The sequence below is a fragment of the Cavia porcellus genome, unplaced genomic scaffold, assembly GCF_034190915.1.
Source record: "Cavia porcellus strain 051 isolate PalLab524CR breed Dunkin Hartley unplaced genomic scaffold, mCavPor4.1 scaffold_1, whole genome shotgun sequence".
Lineage (NCBI taxonomy): Eukaryota > Metazoa > Chordata > Mammalia > Rodentia > Caviidae > Cavia > Cavia porcellus.
The window spans coordinates 31394136-31412114 of NW_026947484.1; the positions used below are offsets into that span (position 1 = coordinate 31394136).

The 17979-nt window shown below is 37.7% G+C and overlaps 1 protein-coding gene and 2 non-coding genes across 3 annotated transcripts in view; all 3 read left to right on the plus strand.

Moving 5' to 3' along the window:
* Positions 1-17979, plus strand: part of Prorp (protein only RNase P catalytic subunit) — a 135871-nt gene that overhangs the window by 22791 nt on the left and 95101 nt on the right. The window lies entirely within an intron of this gene.
* On the plus strand, positions 4430-4536 carry LOC111757393 (U6 spliceosomal RNA). The gene has a single exon (XR_002791753.1). It is a non-coding gene; the product is annotated as a U6 spliceosomal RNA (small nuclear RNA).
* On the plus strand, positions 9949-10055 carry LOC111757388 (U6 spliceosomal RNA). The gene has a single exon (XR_002791749.1). It is a non-coding gene; the product is annotated as a U6 spliceosomal RNA (small nuclear RNA).

The window sequence follows — 17979 nt, forward strand, 5'->3', positions numbered from 1 at the left end:
AAGAACCTAAAGTGAGAATTGAAGCCCACAGAGAGAGTAAAAAAGAAAAACTTAAATGAAGAAGATGGTAGCTGGTAGTGCCTCACCCAGAGCCAGACCCACTGTGTGAGAGGAGTTGGGAACTCATGGTTGTGGTGGCAGCTGGTGACCCCAGAGGCCTCTGCAAAGAGATATGGCAGTGGAGGGGAGTGGCGGACGCATAGGACTGCCTGCACTGGCTGGCATTGAGTGCAGAGGGCTCAGTCCTACTACGGGAGAGAGTGATTGACCAAGAGCCATTTTGGAGACAGGGTGGATAAGCTGCCCAGCTCCCTCTAGCACCTCTTAGCTAGGAGCAGACCTGTGGAAATTGCTTGGACTCAGCCCCAACCCCCACGTGCATTCCAGCAGCCATTGGTGAGCCAATGCAAGCTGGGAAAAGCAGCAGACAGACAGCCCTGCACCAGTGCACCCAATGGCCACCATCTGGCTAAAAGAAGCAATCTCACCTCAGAGAAATTGTAGCCAATGCAGGAAGTGCCTGGGACTCCACAAGCCACTTGTCCAGAAGAACCCAGGAATATGTCAAGACGAAGAAGCAAAAGGCAGACTGTGGCCTCCAACCCAAGCAGAGCTGGTCCAGGAGATATCACACACCTGAAATTTCTTTTTTTTTTTTTTTTAACACCTGAAATTTCTGAAGTGATGGCAACTGAAGTAAAGGAACAACTTCATGAGACTATAAAAGAAATTAGAGCAGAAATACTATCTCAGGTAAAAGAAGAATGAAAAACATAATAAAAGAATTGCTAAGCATTCGTAAAGAAGACAGACAAAAAAATAGAGGAGCATAGGAAAATGAGGGAAACCTTGAATGAACAGTATAAAAAAGATTTAGAATGTATGAAACAGATTCAAAGAGATATCCAGGAAATTAAAAACTCGATTGAAAGCTGGCAAAACCACTTGAAAGAAACTGAGGATGGGCTTTCACACTTTGAAGACAGGTTTGTAATTTGCGATTGTGAAAGGAAAGGTCTCTTTAAAATAACAAGGAACCTGGAAGTAACAATTCAATAGCTGTAAGACAACTCAAAGAAACATAACTTAAGAATAATAGGTGTGAGTGAAAAAAGCAGGAGTCAACACATAAAATGTTAAAAGTCTATTTACAGAAATAATATAAGAAAACTTCCCAAGCGTGAGAAAAGAAAGTGACATTCAGATAAGTGAGGCATATAGAACTCCAGCTAGCTATGACCCAAATAAATCTATACCCAGACATACAATAATCAAGACCCCAGAAATTCAACACATGAACACAATATTAAAAGCTGTTAGAGAAAAGAAACAGATCCCCTAAAAAGGAAAACCCATCAGAATCATGACAGACTTCTCAATGCAAGCCATCAAGTCAAGAAGAGCTTGAAGTATTTCAAGTCCTGAAAGGAAATAGCTTCCAATCCAGATTGATGTACCCTACAAAACTATCTTTCAGAATTAATGAGGAAACAAGATACTTCCATGACAAAGAATATATGAAGTAATTCATGACCAGTAAACCAACCCTATAAAGAATACTGAAGGACATTCTAGAGAGAGATATAAAAGACCACAGTTTTAGGAATAATGGTAGAGGGAGATCACTGAGCAGGGCAGACAGTGGAATGGAGTGGAAAAAAAGTAGACAATCGATGGCAGGAAAATAGCATGGCAGAGACGAGGCAGAGCATGTTGGCCATTAACAACTAATACAGATGGCCTCAGTTCACCAAAAAAGAGAAACACAGGCAGAGTGGATCAGGAGACAGGATCCATCAATATGATTTATGTAAGAAACATATTTAATTCGAAAGGGGGTTCATAGACTGAAAGTCAAAGGAGAGAGAACAATACTTTATGTGACAGAGAAGCAGAAAGAAGTGGCAGTAGGTTGCCCATCACCTGCAGAGTAGGTGAGAAAGACATGGCATTTCTATACAATAGAAAGCTACTCAGCCATAAAGAAAAATAACCTCGAGGCTCTTGTAGGTAAAAGGATGCAACTTGTGATCATAATCATGGGTGAAATGGTTCAGGGTCATATGGGTGAATATTGTGTTGTCTCCCTAATATAAAAAACTAAAGGAGTTAGTGGGATCCAAAATGCACAATACATCCTATGAAAGTGAAAGCGGAGGAAGTGTTTAAAAAGGGAAGGCAGTGGCCATTGGTAATTTATTATTGTTGTTTGAAACCCATATTGTTTTCATTATTCTGTTTAGTTTGGTTTTATTCTGTTTGGATTTGTCAAATTTTATTATATTTGATGGCGTGGACAGCTATTTCAAAGATAAAAAATATATTATGGTAGCCATTATTGATTTCCTATTATCTTGTTTTGAAGACCTGTATTGCTTTCATTGTTTTGTTTTGATTGATTTTATTTTATTTTGTTTTGTTTGATTGTATCATGTCTGATGGTATAGGCAACTACTTTGAAGATAACAAGAGGCATTATGGTAGCCACTTTTGTTTCACTATTATCTTGTTTTGAAGTCCTGTATTGTTTCCATTGTTTTGTTTTTATTGGTTTTATTCTATACTATTTTGTTTGATTTTATTATGCCTGATGGTGTGGGCAGTCCTTTTGAAGATAACAAGAGACATTATGGTAGCCATTATTGATCTCCTGGTATTTTGTTTTGAAGTCATATACCATGTTTATTGTTTTAATTGACTCAATTCTATTTTGATTGATTTTATTCTCTTTAAAATAAAATAGGAGGTTTTCAAAAATGGTGGCTTGCTAGGGGATTAGGCAGAGTCTCTCTGGACAAATCATATTAGATGCTAGAATATGACAACATGGAGAGGACCAGATGAATGGATAACGATTCTTATTAATCAAGACAGCACGGCTGGAGAATTTAAAGTCATGCTGAGACTGCGAAGGCTGATAACGGGAGGCTGCAAATCCCGCGCCTTTAATGCGGCAAACTGACCAGTGGACCCAACAGGAAAAGCTGTGTTGGCTTTTGGTGACTGCTGGAAATTGAGACCGGGGACCCGTGAAGCAGTCAGGACTGCCCCACTGCACCAGGGGAGATTGTGAAAGGCTCTGGAGCTCCGAAGCCGAACGATGTGCAGTTTTCTGACCATTCCACACTGTGCTGGGAGCGCAGTGAGGGCAAGTGGTGTGGTGTGTAGTAGACTCAAGAGGAGGACCTGCACCGAGCCCTGGTGAGTACTGGGGACTGGGTCCTGCGGCTACTGTGGTTGGCCAGAGAACATTTTGGAACTGAGCAGAGCCTGCCACCACGGCGATATCAATAACACAGAGAGTCTGGCAGAAGACATCTTAGAGTTGGGTAGAACCTGCGGCTCGGTGACATCACCGAGTTGCCCCTGGCGTAGAGAGGTCTGATGGAGGACATCTTGAAATTGGGCAGAGCCTGGTGCCATGTGGGCTTCAGCGTCATACAGAGAACTAGTGGAAGACATCTTGGAATTGGGCAGACCCACTGTCCTGGTGCTCCTGGCACAGAGAGGTCTGGAAGAGAACAGCTGGGATTTGGGCAGAACCCTGTGCCATGGTGACATTAGTCAGCTGCTTCTGGCACAGAGACAACTGGCAGGATCTGCTGGGGCTGAACCAAGCCTCTGCTTGGGGCCCAATAAGCAGATACAAAATAGTTGCAACTCTGTGACATCCAGAACGTACAGCCTAATTTACGGATTGACTGGCACAGAGGCTGGAGGCTAACCTGCACCATCCCTGCATCCCTGCCTACCCTAGATAACAGCAAATTGGAGAAGACAGCAAAAACGCAAGTCAGCACACTTCTGAAAGGCCCTAAGCAATACGGAGAGGGCCAGAGACCCCCAGGACACTCCAGTCTGAAAGAAACCAGAAACATGACAAGAGATAAAAATAAAAAAAATCTCCAGCTGCCCAACATGAGAAAGTAAGCCCAGGAGAAGTAAACACTGAAGAGAACAAGCACAGTAACTATCCAATACTGGACACAGCATCAGCTGAAATTAAAAAATATCTCCATGACCTCATAGATGAATTTAAAGCTATACTCCTGATCCAAGTGAGGCAAGATATAAAGAGATTAATTAAAGAAATGACAAGCCCCGCCCAAGAGAGCACAAATGGAAGAACTGAGGAAATCAAAAAAGAAAGAGAAACTTCTGAAGAAGAATTTAAACATAACTTAGAATGCATGAAACAGATCCAAAGAGATTACCAGGAAACTAAAAACTCCATTGAACACTGGCAAAATACCCTGACAGAAACTAAAGCCAGCCTTCTGAAACTTGAAGAGAGATTTATGACATGATCGTGAAAAAAAAAACCTCTTAAAAATAACAAGGAACCAGAAAGAAACAATTCAAAGGCTAGAAGATGACAAAAGGATACATAACTTAAAAACAAAGAATGTGAATAAAGAATGTGAGTGACGTGCTCGCTTCCGCAGCACATATACTAAAATTGGAACGATATAGAGAAGATTAGCGTGGCCCCTGCGCAAGGATGACACGCAAATTCGTGAAGCATTCCATATTTAAAAAAAAAAAAAATGTGCGTGAGGAAGCAGGAGCAACCAAAAATGAAATACAAAGAATATTCACAGATATATTAAAGCAAAATTTCCCATGTATAGCAAAAAGAAATGATATCCAGATAAAAGAAGCATACTGAACACCAGCTACCTACAACCAAAACAGATTTATGCCTAGACATATAATAATCAAGATTCCAGAAATCCACCAAAAGAACAGAATATTAAAATCAGCCAGAGAAAAGAAGCAGATTACCTACAATGGGAAAATTATCAAAATAACAACAGACTTATCAATACAAACTCTTAAGTCAAGAAGGGAATGGGGAGAAATATTCCAAGTCCTGAAAGAAAATAATATGCAACCAAGACTCATATACCCATCAAAACTCTCTCTCAAAATTAATGGAGAAATAAGATGCTTCCAAGACAAGGAGGAACTGTGGGAGTTCGTGGCCACCAATCCAACCCTACAGAGAGTGCTGAAGCACATTCCAGAGAAAGAGAGGAAGGGATACCAGAATTCCAGCAACAGTGGCAGAGAGGCCTCAATGAATGGGGCAGACAGTGGAATGAGGGATTAAGGTGGACAAATTATAGCAGAAAAGTGGAGTAGCAGACATGAGGCAGAGACGGTAAGCTATAGTCTTTAGTATAGACAGCTCTGAAACACTATAAAAAAAAGGCAGAGCTCATTGTTAATAGTGTATCAGGATTTAAAAGAGTAGTCTTATCGCCATATTTAGTTTGAATTTAATTTGTTCTGGTCTGTCCACTCATGTCAGACTTGAGGGCATAGACATCTGACCCAAAAATAGCAGGTTATACCATGGTAACTATCCTTACTTTCCTATTAACTTAAACTGAAATCCTGTATTACTTACATTGTCTTACTATGACTGATCTTAATTGAATCTGATTCATAAGACCACAGGTTTGCCTTGACTGATTTTATTTGAACTTGATATGCTTGTAGGTATCAACCCTAAAAGTAGAGGCAACTACTCTGAAGATGACAAGATGTAAAGGATATCCATACTGGTATTAATTATTAACAGCTCTCAAATCCTACAATGCCTTCAAAGTTGTTTTTATAAAAATAGGTAATACTATGTTTAACTATATTAAGCTGATGATGTGGACAAATCTATTGAAAATAACAAGAGAAAACATAGTAACTACGGAAGATCACCTATATTGTGGTCTTATATGTCTTATCCATTGCATGTTTTTCTAGAAATTTGTTTTGCTGTCTTATTGTGATTTGTTTTTCCCTATAATACAGAGAGGATAGATATATATGTAGAAATTCACACATGAGTTTTTTTTAAAAAATTATTTACGGGAACAGATTATATAATGCAAGATGTAATGAACAGATACTCTGAAAAAATGACACTAAGAAACCCAATGCTAATTTTGTAGCATTATGATATAAATTCTAGCAATACTATTATTCACTGATCAGAATGATATTACTCTAGTCTCTTAAGTTCAAGTTCAGCATATGTAAAGATGGGGACGGCTACCATGAAGAGAATGAGAGATGCGATGGTAGTTATTATTGTCTTCCCCAATGTTAGATCTTGAAGACCTAAAAAGCCTTCATCATCCTGTAAATGATTTGATTAGTTCTATAATATGCAATATGTATATAATGTGGGTGAAGATGGGGACGACTATTTGTAAGAAACTAGAGACAGTTAGATAGACAGTGAAGATCTCCAGTGGACTTGCTTTGAAATCTGTATTTCTTTAAATTGTTTTTTTAACTGTTTTGTTCTGTTTTGATATATTTAATCTTGCCCTCTTTGAGATGTAAAACAAATGTGTAGGACTGATAACCATATTACTGAGTTTTTGTTCGATCATTGAGCAGAACTGTTTGCAGTGTCACTTTTTGAATGTCATTTTAAATACTTTAATTTTGTAACCTGAACAGGTATTTCTAAGATGACAATATGTAACTTATCAACCAGTGATTTCTTACCGTTTATTTTTCTGTAATTTTGTATTATTTCTACCCTTTTTTATCTCCATGTATTTTTTTTTTGTTTCCTTTTCTTTAAATAAAAAAAAGATAAAATATTTTAGTCAAAATAGACAACCATAGAGTCAGGAGCATTGTTGTGAATTAGAGGCCAGCCTGGTCTAATATAATGAACTCAAGGCCAGCCTGAAATGCATAGGGAGACCCTGTCTTAAAAACCAAACAGATGAAGACAACTATAAAGAATGATAAAACCACCCAAATGGTCCATTCATTTTGAACTTTTAATGAAACTGTGATTTAAATGTTCAAATAAAAGTTTATTGACTTGGGATTCTCTGCTCTGGGGAAAAAAATGAAAAGCAAATTGCATGTGTACTTTTGAGTTCTGAGGTTTAAATCAACCAGTTAAGTTTAAATCAATCATTTATCTTGCTTGATAATATCTCTTCAGTTAATTGACAGAGGGAAGATCTGGTGTTTCTCATGTAGATTTAAGGCAGGACATATAACCCAAATGAAATGTCAGTATAAGAATTGATCTAATAATAAGCTTTTAAAAATTTTTTGTTTTATTTTTTAAAGAGCAGAGATCCCAACAGTGATTAGGAGTGGCAGCTGCAAACTGCAAAGCTTGAATTGAGCTCGTCTTATCTCCAGAAACTTCTTTCTTTCTGAGTTTGGAGATCTTGTCACCTCTAAAATGAACTCTGAATTTCACTCAGATGTAAAAAAATGTGTGGTAATGGTGAACTTTAGGAATTGAGTAATTATAAATAATCAGAAAGAAAGAAAAATAATAATCAAAAAGAAATTTACTTTAAACTGTGGTCATAAACCAGGTATTTTTAAAGTATCTATTTATAAAAGTCCATTAATGAACAAATAGTTCCCAACTTAGGAACACTTTGTCCAATGAATACTTAAGAATTAGTTGCTAATCCTTTTCCACTTTCCTTCATCCTCAAATTCACAACTGAAACCAAAATACACACATTGATCTCTGGGTCTGCCTGATGTGCTGATACAAGGATTCTGACTAAAAGGTGAAGCTCCTAGAAAAATCAATGTGTTCAGAAATATAAGAATGATAAGAAGCAGATTGACCTTCTATTAGTGACCTTATCATTGTCAAGTACTTCCCTTATTTCTTCATTTTTTAAAAGAACAAACAAAACAGTGAAACAAAACAACAAAAACAATGAGAACTATATTGGACTTCAAAAACAAGACAGTAGAAAATCAATAATAGTTACTATATTGTACATTGTCATCCTCTAAATAATTGCTCAGACTACTAGACATAGGCAAGAAAAGTTAATCAAATAATATAAGCGCCAAGTTGTTTCTTTACTTCAGTTGCTATCATTTCAGAAATTTCAGGTGTGTGCTCTCTAATTTCTTCTAATTTCTTCTGTGTCTGTGTCTCCTGGACTTGTTCTGAATAAGATATATGCATGCAAAATTAAACAATGCAAGCACTATCTTCAGTTGCTATCATTTCAAGTATGTGACTTCTAATTTATTTTGTATGTATGTCTGCTGGATTGTTCTAGGTGGACTGGATGTCTGAGATTGCACCTTGCAGGATCCTTTGTCTTGACATTTTCCTGTGTTCCTCCAGATCTGCTGGCTGCTAAGTCCCAAGTGCTTCTTGCACTGAATGCCTGTCTTGCAGTGCAGGGATTGGGCTAGGCACCTGGGTTCCTCCACTCCGAGGTTCCCAAGGTGGCAAAGAAGTGGGCAGGGGGACAGCTAACTGATAAGCTCCCCCCACCAAGGCAGCAAGGCATTGGGCAAGGCTTCTCCTCTGGGCCCTTAGGGTGGTCTCATAGGCAGAAGGGTTTATGCCTGACCCCCATGGCAATGGGGCCTCAGGGCATGACTGCATCTTCATTCTTTTTCTTTTTCCCTTATCTAATATTCAATAAAATCCTCCAGAGATTCAGTCTTTTTAAAATAAGATTTAGTTAAAAGCAGTGCAAGTGCCTCTGGGTGCCTAGCCGAGGTCAGTGTAGCGAGGGAATAGTGAGTGGTATGTGGCTGTATGTGGTGTTTGATTGCTACTGATTCAGAGTTTGAGTGGTGATTTTTAGACATAGTATTTCAGGGGACTAATCCAGGGTGATGTCAGACACAGGGAGGTTTATATAGATTAGAGTGCTAGAAGCAGAATAAAGTTCCTTTTGTGAGGTTTTGAGTAAAGGGAGAGAGTATGCAAAGGAAAACTTTGACTTTTTTCATTCATAGACTCAAGGCAAGAGACAGTCTTATCTTTTTTATATCCTGTGATTCCTTCTTTTCAATTCAAGTTAGTACTGTTATTGTTATAACTCCATTGTGCCATTTGTCTTGGGAACCAATCTCTTTTTAAAAATAAATTCATATTTATTGGAAAAGTATTGTGAGTTGTAAATAACCATCTCATAAGTAAATTTTTGGAAAACGTGATGTGTTAAATGTGAGGCACTATTCAGAGTTCCCACACTGTTAGTTGTCTTTTCCTTAAAATGTCCTGCCTTAGAATTCTGATTTAGGTTGTGGACTAGATGTATTGATTCTAGTGTTTTTTCATTCGTACTTCCTAGAGAATAGAATAGTGTTAATAAGGTAGTAAATTAGAAACAATGCTCATCGTGAACAATGAAGCTTACTTCCTGGGAGAAAACTGCCAGTGTGAAGGAAGAGTCTTGGAGAGGCTGAGAATGCACACAAAGGTCTTCTCTGATCTCCATGGTACAAACACTGATGCTTATACCCAGGCCTCTCCTTGAGTCTTCCCTGTCTCTAAATACAGCTTTCTTCTTCTGGTTATTCAGGTCAGAAAGGCCAGCCTTGTTATTGACTGTCCTCTTTCTTTCACCTCCAATCTGCCAGACGATCTTGCTGGTTTTCTTCAGATTTCTCTGACTTTTGTGCCACCTGCATTTCTACCACTTTTTTTTTAACCTAAGCTGTATCATTTCTAGACCAGACAACTGCAATAACCTGTCTAGTTCCCTGTCTTCCAATACCTGAGTGTGTTTTTAATACATCAATAGGTGTAATTTTTTTATATCTGTATCAGATGACATCACTCTAATGCTTACGATTCTCTAGTAGCTTTCTGTCTTTTCTAGATGAAAGTTAGATTGAGGCTTTGGCCTCTGTCAGTCTTCTAGATCTTACTGCATTCCAGCCATACTAGAATCTTTGGTGTGCTAACTATCCCATATATGCTCTTGCCTCAGAAACAGGAAATAGAAGTATTAAGAATGATGGGGTTGCTCACCTGTAATTCCAAACATTAGGGAAGCTGAAGCAGGAGGATCACAAATTCAAGGCCAGCCTGGGCTATATAATTAGATCAAGGCCAGCCTAAATTTCATAGTGAGACCCTATCTCCAAAGATAGATTTAAATGAGCCAGGGCATAATAGTATACACTTGCGTGCTCGCTTCGGCAGCACATATACTAAAATTGGAACGATACAGAGAAGATTAGCATGGCCCCTGCGCAAGGATGACACGCAAATTCGTGAAGCGTTCCATATTTTTGACAAAACAGGAGGCATCACAATCCCTGACTTGAAGTTATGCTACAAAGCAACAGTAGTAAAACCAACATGGTATTGGAATCAAAACAGAACCGAAGATCAATGGAATAGATTAGAAGATACAACCACAACTGCAAACACACTCAAGCACCTTATCTTTGATAAAGGAGCCAAGCAGGTTCACTGGAAGAACGACAGTCTCTTTAATAAATGGTGCTGGAAAAACTGGCTCTCCATTTGCCGAAAACTAAAGCTAGACCCATGTCTATCACCATTTACTAAATTAAAATCTAAATGGGTCAAAGATCTGAATATTAAAACAGAAACACTAAATCTATTGGAAGACAAATTAGGTAGAAACCTTGGAGACATAGGAGTAAGTAAAGAATTCATGAACAGGACTCAAACCGCACAGGAAATACTTCCTAGAATCAATAACTGGGACCACTTCTTATTAAAAAGTTTCTGCATGTCGGGGCTGGGGATTTAGCTCAGCGGCATAAGCGCCTGCCTTACAAGCTGGCAGTCGTGAGTTCGATCCCTGGTACCAATAAAAAAAAAAAGTTTCTGCATGTCAAAAGAAATCTCCAGCATAGTGAAAAGAAAACCCACAAACTGGGAAAAGATTTTAGTGAACTCTCTCTCAGACAAGGGACTCTTGTCTAAAACATATAAAGAATTAAAAAAAACTCAGACCCCCAAAATTCAAAGATCCAATCCAAAAATGGGCATCTGAGATGAATACGCAATTCTCAGATGAAGAAATGCAAATGGCAAATAAATACATGAAAAAATGCTCATCATCATTGGTCATTAGAGAAATGCAAATTAAAACCACACTGAGATACCATCTCACTCCTGAAAGAATGGCCAGGATCAAGAAAACCAACAACAAATGCTGGAGAGGCTGTGGGGAAAAAGGAACTCTCCTGCACTGTTGGTGGGAGTGTAGACTGGTACAGCCTTTGTGGAGGTCTGTCTGGAGATTTCTCAAAAAGTTGGGATTGGAAATCCCATTTATTCCAGCTATTCCACTTCTAGGCATATTCCCAGAAGAACTGAAAGCATCATACCACAGTGATATATGTGCACCTATGTTTATAGCAGCACAATTTGTAATCGCCAGATCTTGGAAACAACCCAAGTGTCCATCAACTGAGGAATGGATAAAAAAGTAGTGGTATTTCTATACAATGGAGTATTATTCAACTATAAAGAAGGATCACATTGAGATATTTATCAATAAATGGGCGCAGCTTGAGACCATACTCATAAGTGAAATAAATCAATCTCGCATGTGTGAATACCGAATAGTTTCCCTAATGTAAGTAATGATTCAAATATATAAAAATATGTGGTAATCATGATTCCCCATTATGTGGCCTTGAAGCCTTATAAAGTTTTCACTCATTAATTAGAAAGGCTTTATTCTGGGCTTCTTGATATGGAAATATTTGAAGCTAGAGTATATGAAGTTTTATCCAAATATTTCAAGGAAAAAGACAGACACTATGATGGTAACTACTATTAAGTCGGGTTGTTTGGTGGTGAAGCACTAGGTTGCTGAAACAGTCATGCTTTGACCTCTATTGTTATATTGTTATCTCCTGTTTTAACTCAATCTCTCCCTTATTCTTTAAAAAAATTAGTTATTTCTTATGTTTGTTTTAATTAAGGGGAAAAATTTAAAAAATTAGGATATATAATAGTAACTCTTTTTGATTTCCTATTAACTTGTTTTGAAGTCCTGTAATACTCCTATGATCTTGTTTTGACTGATTAGACTCTGTTCCATTCTGTATGATAGTATCAAGTTTGAGGATATAGGCAACTACTTTGAAGGCAATAAGATTCACTAAGATGCCCATTCTGGTTTGACTATTGTCTTCTTTGGAAGTCCTGTAATGTTTACAATGCCTAAGTTTTATTGGTCTTGTTCTCTACTGTTTTGTCCAACTTTATAATATCTAATGAGATAGACAATTCTTTTTAAGGAAACAAGAGACAATGTTGATAATCATTGTTGATAACCTTGTACTCTGTTCTACACCATGTGCTATGTCTATCCTTGGTTTTGACTGACAGCTTTGTTGTGCCATATTTGACTGTATTCTCTCCCCCCCAAAAAAGTAATAAGAACTAAGGAGTAATAAAATCTAAAATGTGTAAATTTTGTTGTAAAAAAGAGAGGGAAAAAAAAAAGAGCTCTAACGGATATAACAGCAAGTATGTTTAGGGGTATTAAATAGCTGACTATATCAATGTTTTTGGATCATTGAACACAGCTGTTTGCAGTCTCCCTGTTTGAATGTCCACTTTGTATTCTTTGATACTGTGATTTGAGCAACTATTTTCAAGATGATAATATGTAATCTATTAACAGGTGATTTCTTACTGTTATGTTTTTTTTTGTTTGTTTGTAGTTCTGTATTACGTGTACCCTTATACCACTTTGTTTTGTTTTGTGTTTTTCTCTTTTTCCTCTTAAATAAAATTTAAAAAAAAAATAGTATACACTTGTAATCCCAGCTGTTCAGGAGACTGAGTCAGGAGGATTGCAGGTTCCAGGCCAACCTGGGTAATTTAGAGAGATCATGTCTCCAAAATGAGTTAAGACCCAGGTTTGATGGCGCATGCCTATAATTCCAGTGCTCTGAAATGTTGAGGCAGGAGAAATGCAAGTTTGAGCCCAGTCAAGGTAATTTAGGGATTTGGTGAAGCACTATCTCAAATTAAATAAAAAAAGACAAAAAGACCTGGGAATATAGCCATTGTGAAGGCACTGAGTTCAACCCTAGTTGATAAGTAAATAAAACTATGTGTTTAATTTAAGGAGTGGGCTCAGTTATCTGCAACTTTTATATATATGTACCACAGAACACATCATTACTCCAACTGCAAAGTAGAAGAAAGTGTTATTTGTATTCTGGGAGAAGCTTAGAGATTCTAGTTCAGATACTAATTCCGCTTATTAATAAGTTTTAACTGTACCTTAAAAAAAAAGTAATACCTGGGCACAGGGATTTAGCTCCATGGTGTAAGTGTCTGCCTGGCAAGCACGAAGTTGTGAATTTGATCGCTGGTACCAAGAAAGAAAAAAAAAAGTAATGTTTATGTAAAGCTTATTGTAAGCTAGTCATTATTATTAATATGTTGTAAATATTAATTAACTTTAAAACATGGGGAAGTTACTTTGCTACTTTCATTCTGTTTCCCAATATTTATTATTTTATTTTTTAATTTTAATTTTTTTATTTTTTGAGTCTGGCTTTGTAGTTCAAACTGGCTTTGAATTAACTGTGTAGCCCAGACTGGCCATGCACTTGCAGCGATCTCCTGTTTTAGCTTCCCAAGTCTTCAGATTAGAGGTGTGCACTACCACAGTGGCCTGTTCCTGATCTTTAAATGGAGACAGGGACATTTGGACCAAACTTTGTTCAGAGCCCCTTCCAGCTCTGTGATGTTAAGACTTGGTAATTGTTGCTAGGCAGCCTAGTTATCTGTTAGCAGAAGTACCATAATGTCGACTTTTCCTGATGGAAGCAAAGATTAGGGTAGAACCCTAATAACTGTACAGAATAGATTAGAACTTGTTTTGACAGTCTCCCTTTTTTCCCTTCATATCTGAAGGTAGAAATGAAAAGTGTTTATACACTGAGTAGAGTGTATGATACCTCCCTATTAACCAGCATTACTTTTCAGCTATCAAGTGAAATTAGGTCAGTGGTTCTTCTCCAAGATTTTTTTTTTTTCTTCTCCAAGATTTGAAGAAACAGGAAACAGAAGAATTTATCATTTCGTACAGAAAATATCTAACTTGAATCTGATTAGACAAGTAGAACTGTCTACCAATTGACAAAAATTAAAGTGGTGAGAGAAATATGTTCAATTACCAGTCAAGAATACAGTCACCAAATCTAATCTAGGAAAATGCAAGACAAACAATGCAATCTCTTGCAATAAAGCGTGAACCAATAGATAGCAGTTTGACGTATAGCTGCTATTCACATCATTCCTGATATGAGCAATCAAAGAAATCTAAAATCATTTATTTGGAGATATTAAGAAATTATTCTTGATTTTATGTACGGGCAGTAACTCTAGTGAGTTAAGTGTTTCATAGCTAAACATTGAAGTGTTCACAATGGAACAATGTGATGCCTGAGATAAACTTTGAAAATAGCTGGAAATTAGGGATTGGAATAAATGTGAATCAAATTAGCATGAGTTGATAAAGTTTATGGAGTCATAAGGATATATTATATCATACTGTCTACTTTTGCATATGTTTGAGATTTCTGTTGTAACCCTGAAATCTTCAAAAGCTGTCATTAAATACACGTGCTTTCAAGATAAAAATCATGAAGAAAGAGATTGTAAAATAGTGCATTTTAGTGATTTTCATGCAAAGGTAAAATCTTTCTAAAGTATATTTCCTCACTTAAACATATCATAAAAGATGAAAACACTTTAGAAATGTCACTATAGAAAGTCCCCTTCTTTAAGCAAATAATATTTTTCAGATAATGAAAATGTTGCACACAGTAATATGTTCCTTTTTCCATTTTTGAAATGCACAAAAAAGATGAAATTTCTTAATTGAGTAGAATAGCTAATTTAGATTCACATCTAACTCTGGAGAGGTGTCCTAATGTACTACATTGCATTTGCTCTGGAGTTAAAAAACAAAACAAAACCCTGTACATGTTAATCCACTGTGTAGTGAAAACTTCAGCTTACTTAGCAACCTGGAATGCTCCAGTGTGCAGCCACTCAGCTTTTAGTGAAGGTGGCAACTGAGTTAATTATGGTGTGGTTAGGCCTTCCGTGAAGGGAAATTTGAACCTGAGAGCTTCTGTCCTCAACAGTGCTAATTGGGATTGTGGAGTGAGGGGATTTCCACTCTTTGTTAATAAAATCTCCAGGCACATTTCCTCTGTGTTTCTGCAGATTTTCCTCAGCTGTGAAGCAGCTGCAGGGAAGTAAAATGTGATTTCCTGCACTCTGGAGTGCTGGCTTTTCTTTTGGAGATTTATAATTGGAAGAGTGGAATGTATATGGCTTGAGCTACCTACACAGCTGATTTAAACACTAGATTTGTTTTGTTTTTCTGTAATTAGTTGACTGCATTTGTGCTGGAAGTAGATTGCTTAGGTAGTTTGAATTAGCAAAGTAACTCAGGTTATCTCAAAGGCAAACATCCTTCTTAAAGGACCAGTGCTTTAATTAACAGTGTGTTTCTCTGCATGTTGACTGAAGAAAACAAAGAATGGCATATTCTGTCATAGTAATGACAATACCATAAGTCCTTTGTAGATTCTTAGTACATAAATGTGTATCTTTTTTTATTGAACTGTTTGTTTAATACGTAGAATTCTCCAAAATGACATAAGTGGCCAAAAAATATTTTTAAGAGCATATGAACACAGTGTCATCGGAAAGTGAAAAAAAAATTATTGGTATAGTAGATGTCCTGTACCATTATACTTTAAGTGAAAGTCTTACCATAGATTAACAACTTTTCTGCAGCCTAATAACTATGCTTTATGCCCCCTACACCATATGTTTAAAGACCTATACTACATCCAAACATGGACCAGCCCTTTGGACATAGGTTTTTTTTGTTTCTTTTTTTTTTTTTTTTTTTTTTTTTGTCTTTTTCATGGGTACCAGGGATTGAACTCATGACCACACACTTGCAAGGCAGGCGCTTACGCCACTGAGCTAAATCCCCAGCCCCTTTGTTTTTGTTTTTGAAACAGGGTCTTCCTCTGTAGCCCAGGCTGGCCTTGAACATGCTACTTTGCAAGTTTTTGATCCTTCTGCCTCAGCCTTCCCAGTGCTGGGATTACAGGCCTGTACTACTTTGGCCAATTGGAGAAAGAATTTTTTTTTTCTTTTTGAGACAGGGTCTCGCTGCACAGTTCAGGCTGGCCTTGAGCTCATTTTGTAGCCCACGCTGGTTTCGAATTTGCAACGATCTGCTTGTCTCAGCCTCCCAAGTGCTGGGATTACAGGAGTACCTAGTGACAGAGAAATTTGTGATATGATGTCTTCTCAAGTCACTCACCATTGTGTTTATGGTATGTGGCTTCTACACCTGCAGTCAGAGAAACTTCATGTGGCTTCAGAAAACAAGAAGTGAAGCTGGGTGTGGGGCACATGTTTATGATCCCAGCTACCTAGGAGGCTGAGGCAGGAGAATTGCAATTATCAGTTTTGTCTACAAAAGCCATCAAGGTTTTAAATATTCTTATAGACCTAAAAAATAATTTAGTATCATTAGTATAAATTGAGTATAAAATTCTAATGCTAACTTTGAAAGAAAGGGAAGTAGATTCTTTTTTGTGCTCTTAATAGGGAAAATGACCCAAGATAGGTGCAGAGAATGGAGAGTGGGGAAGGACAGCTAGTTGCCAAGGACTCTGTCCCCAAAGTCAGCTTTCCCTACCTTAAATCATACTGCATCATGGACCTTTTTGTATACTGCTGTCCACAAAGACACTTCTGTTCACTCTGTATCACCTTTCAGAGGATTTTTGTGAATAGCAGGTAGGTTCCTGGTTGTTAAAGTTAGACTTCATATTCTTTCTTTACCATGAGAAGAAAAAACTGACAATGTCCATGGTACCAGGAAACACATATTCCTGCAATGAGACCTGTGTTTTTCTCCTGGGAGAGAACAAGGGTTTATTAGTGACCCTGATGGGATTTTTCCTGAGTCCTAGCTCTGGTTCTTTTCCCAAGTGATTCCCAAGTTGTTTTCTTTTATCCTGACTATTTTAAATGTTACATCAGTGTGGCCAGCTGCTTCTGGGACATTTCTAAGTAATATACTATTATGAATTCAAATTCAGTGGGTCAGAAATCACACACTGCATAAATGCTTCTTCCCTTGTAGCCCCCAGTCCCACCCTTGAGTTTTCTTTGATGACTTGCCTCTTTCCCTGCTACCCAGACTGAAAAGGTTAAAACTGATTTTGCCTCCTCTCTAATCCTTAACCTTGGTCTCTAGGCAGTCGCTAATCCTTTTGTGCCCCATTTCTCACATCTGCCTCTGCTCTTCCTTTTTCTCTAATTCTTGTCTAGACCTTTTAATATCTCAACTTCAAGTTCCCAAGTTCTGGATTCCCTCGTAACTGGTTTCCCTATGTCCTCCCCCACATCCTTTTCTTCATATTTTTGGAGAAAAGGTCAAACTTTTCAAAACACTGATTTAATCCTGTTACTTTCCTGTGCAAAAACTTACGCAGTTCCCTTTACCTGAAAGTGATTCCTCCATAGTTTGGCCACAACATACCTTTCAGGCCACATCTGTTACTACTTTCCTCTACAAAGCAAAAGTACAAAACCACTTCAGCCAGAGCCAGCTTCTTACCGGCTCTCTACTTTTTCGTGCCCTCTTCATCTAAAAATATGCTTATTTCTGGTTCCTGGTTTGTTTGTATGTTTGTTTTTTCTCCCTTCATGGTTGCCTCAAGCACATTCCCTGTCTCAAACCTTCTTTTGACTTCTGTAGTCTGCATTAATCTTTTCTTCCTTTGTGTTTGTAACAGTTACTAACATGGCACGTACTACTGTGTTAATCCTATACTTGTAGTGTTCTTACAGTATTTAGCTTTCCACATTGATATCTGTTTAAACTGCATTAGAACTTCTTTGATGAATAGGACACTCTTTTTTGAGTTTTCCACAATACTTGGCATCCAGTAAGTATGCGATAAGTATTGTTACTGAACTTATAAATTGATAGGATTATATCCAAAAGATGAGAAGTATAAAACAAAAGAGGCCTTTATTCTGAGAACACAGAGAGAGAACACCACCACCACCCCACCCCCACCCCCACCGCTGGAGTCCAGCTTTCTCTCTGGCAGACATGTGGCGTGGGGGGGGGGGCGCGCAGTATCTAAGTATCCCAAGCT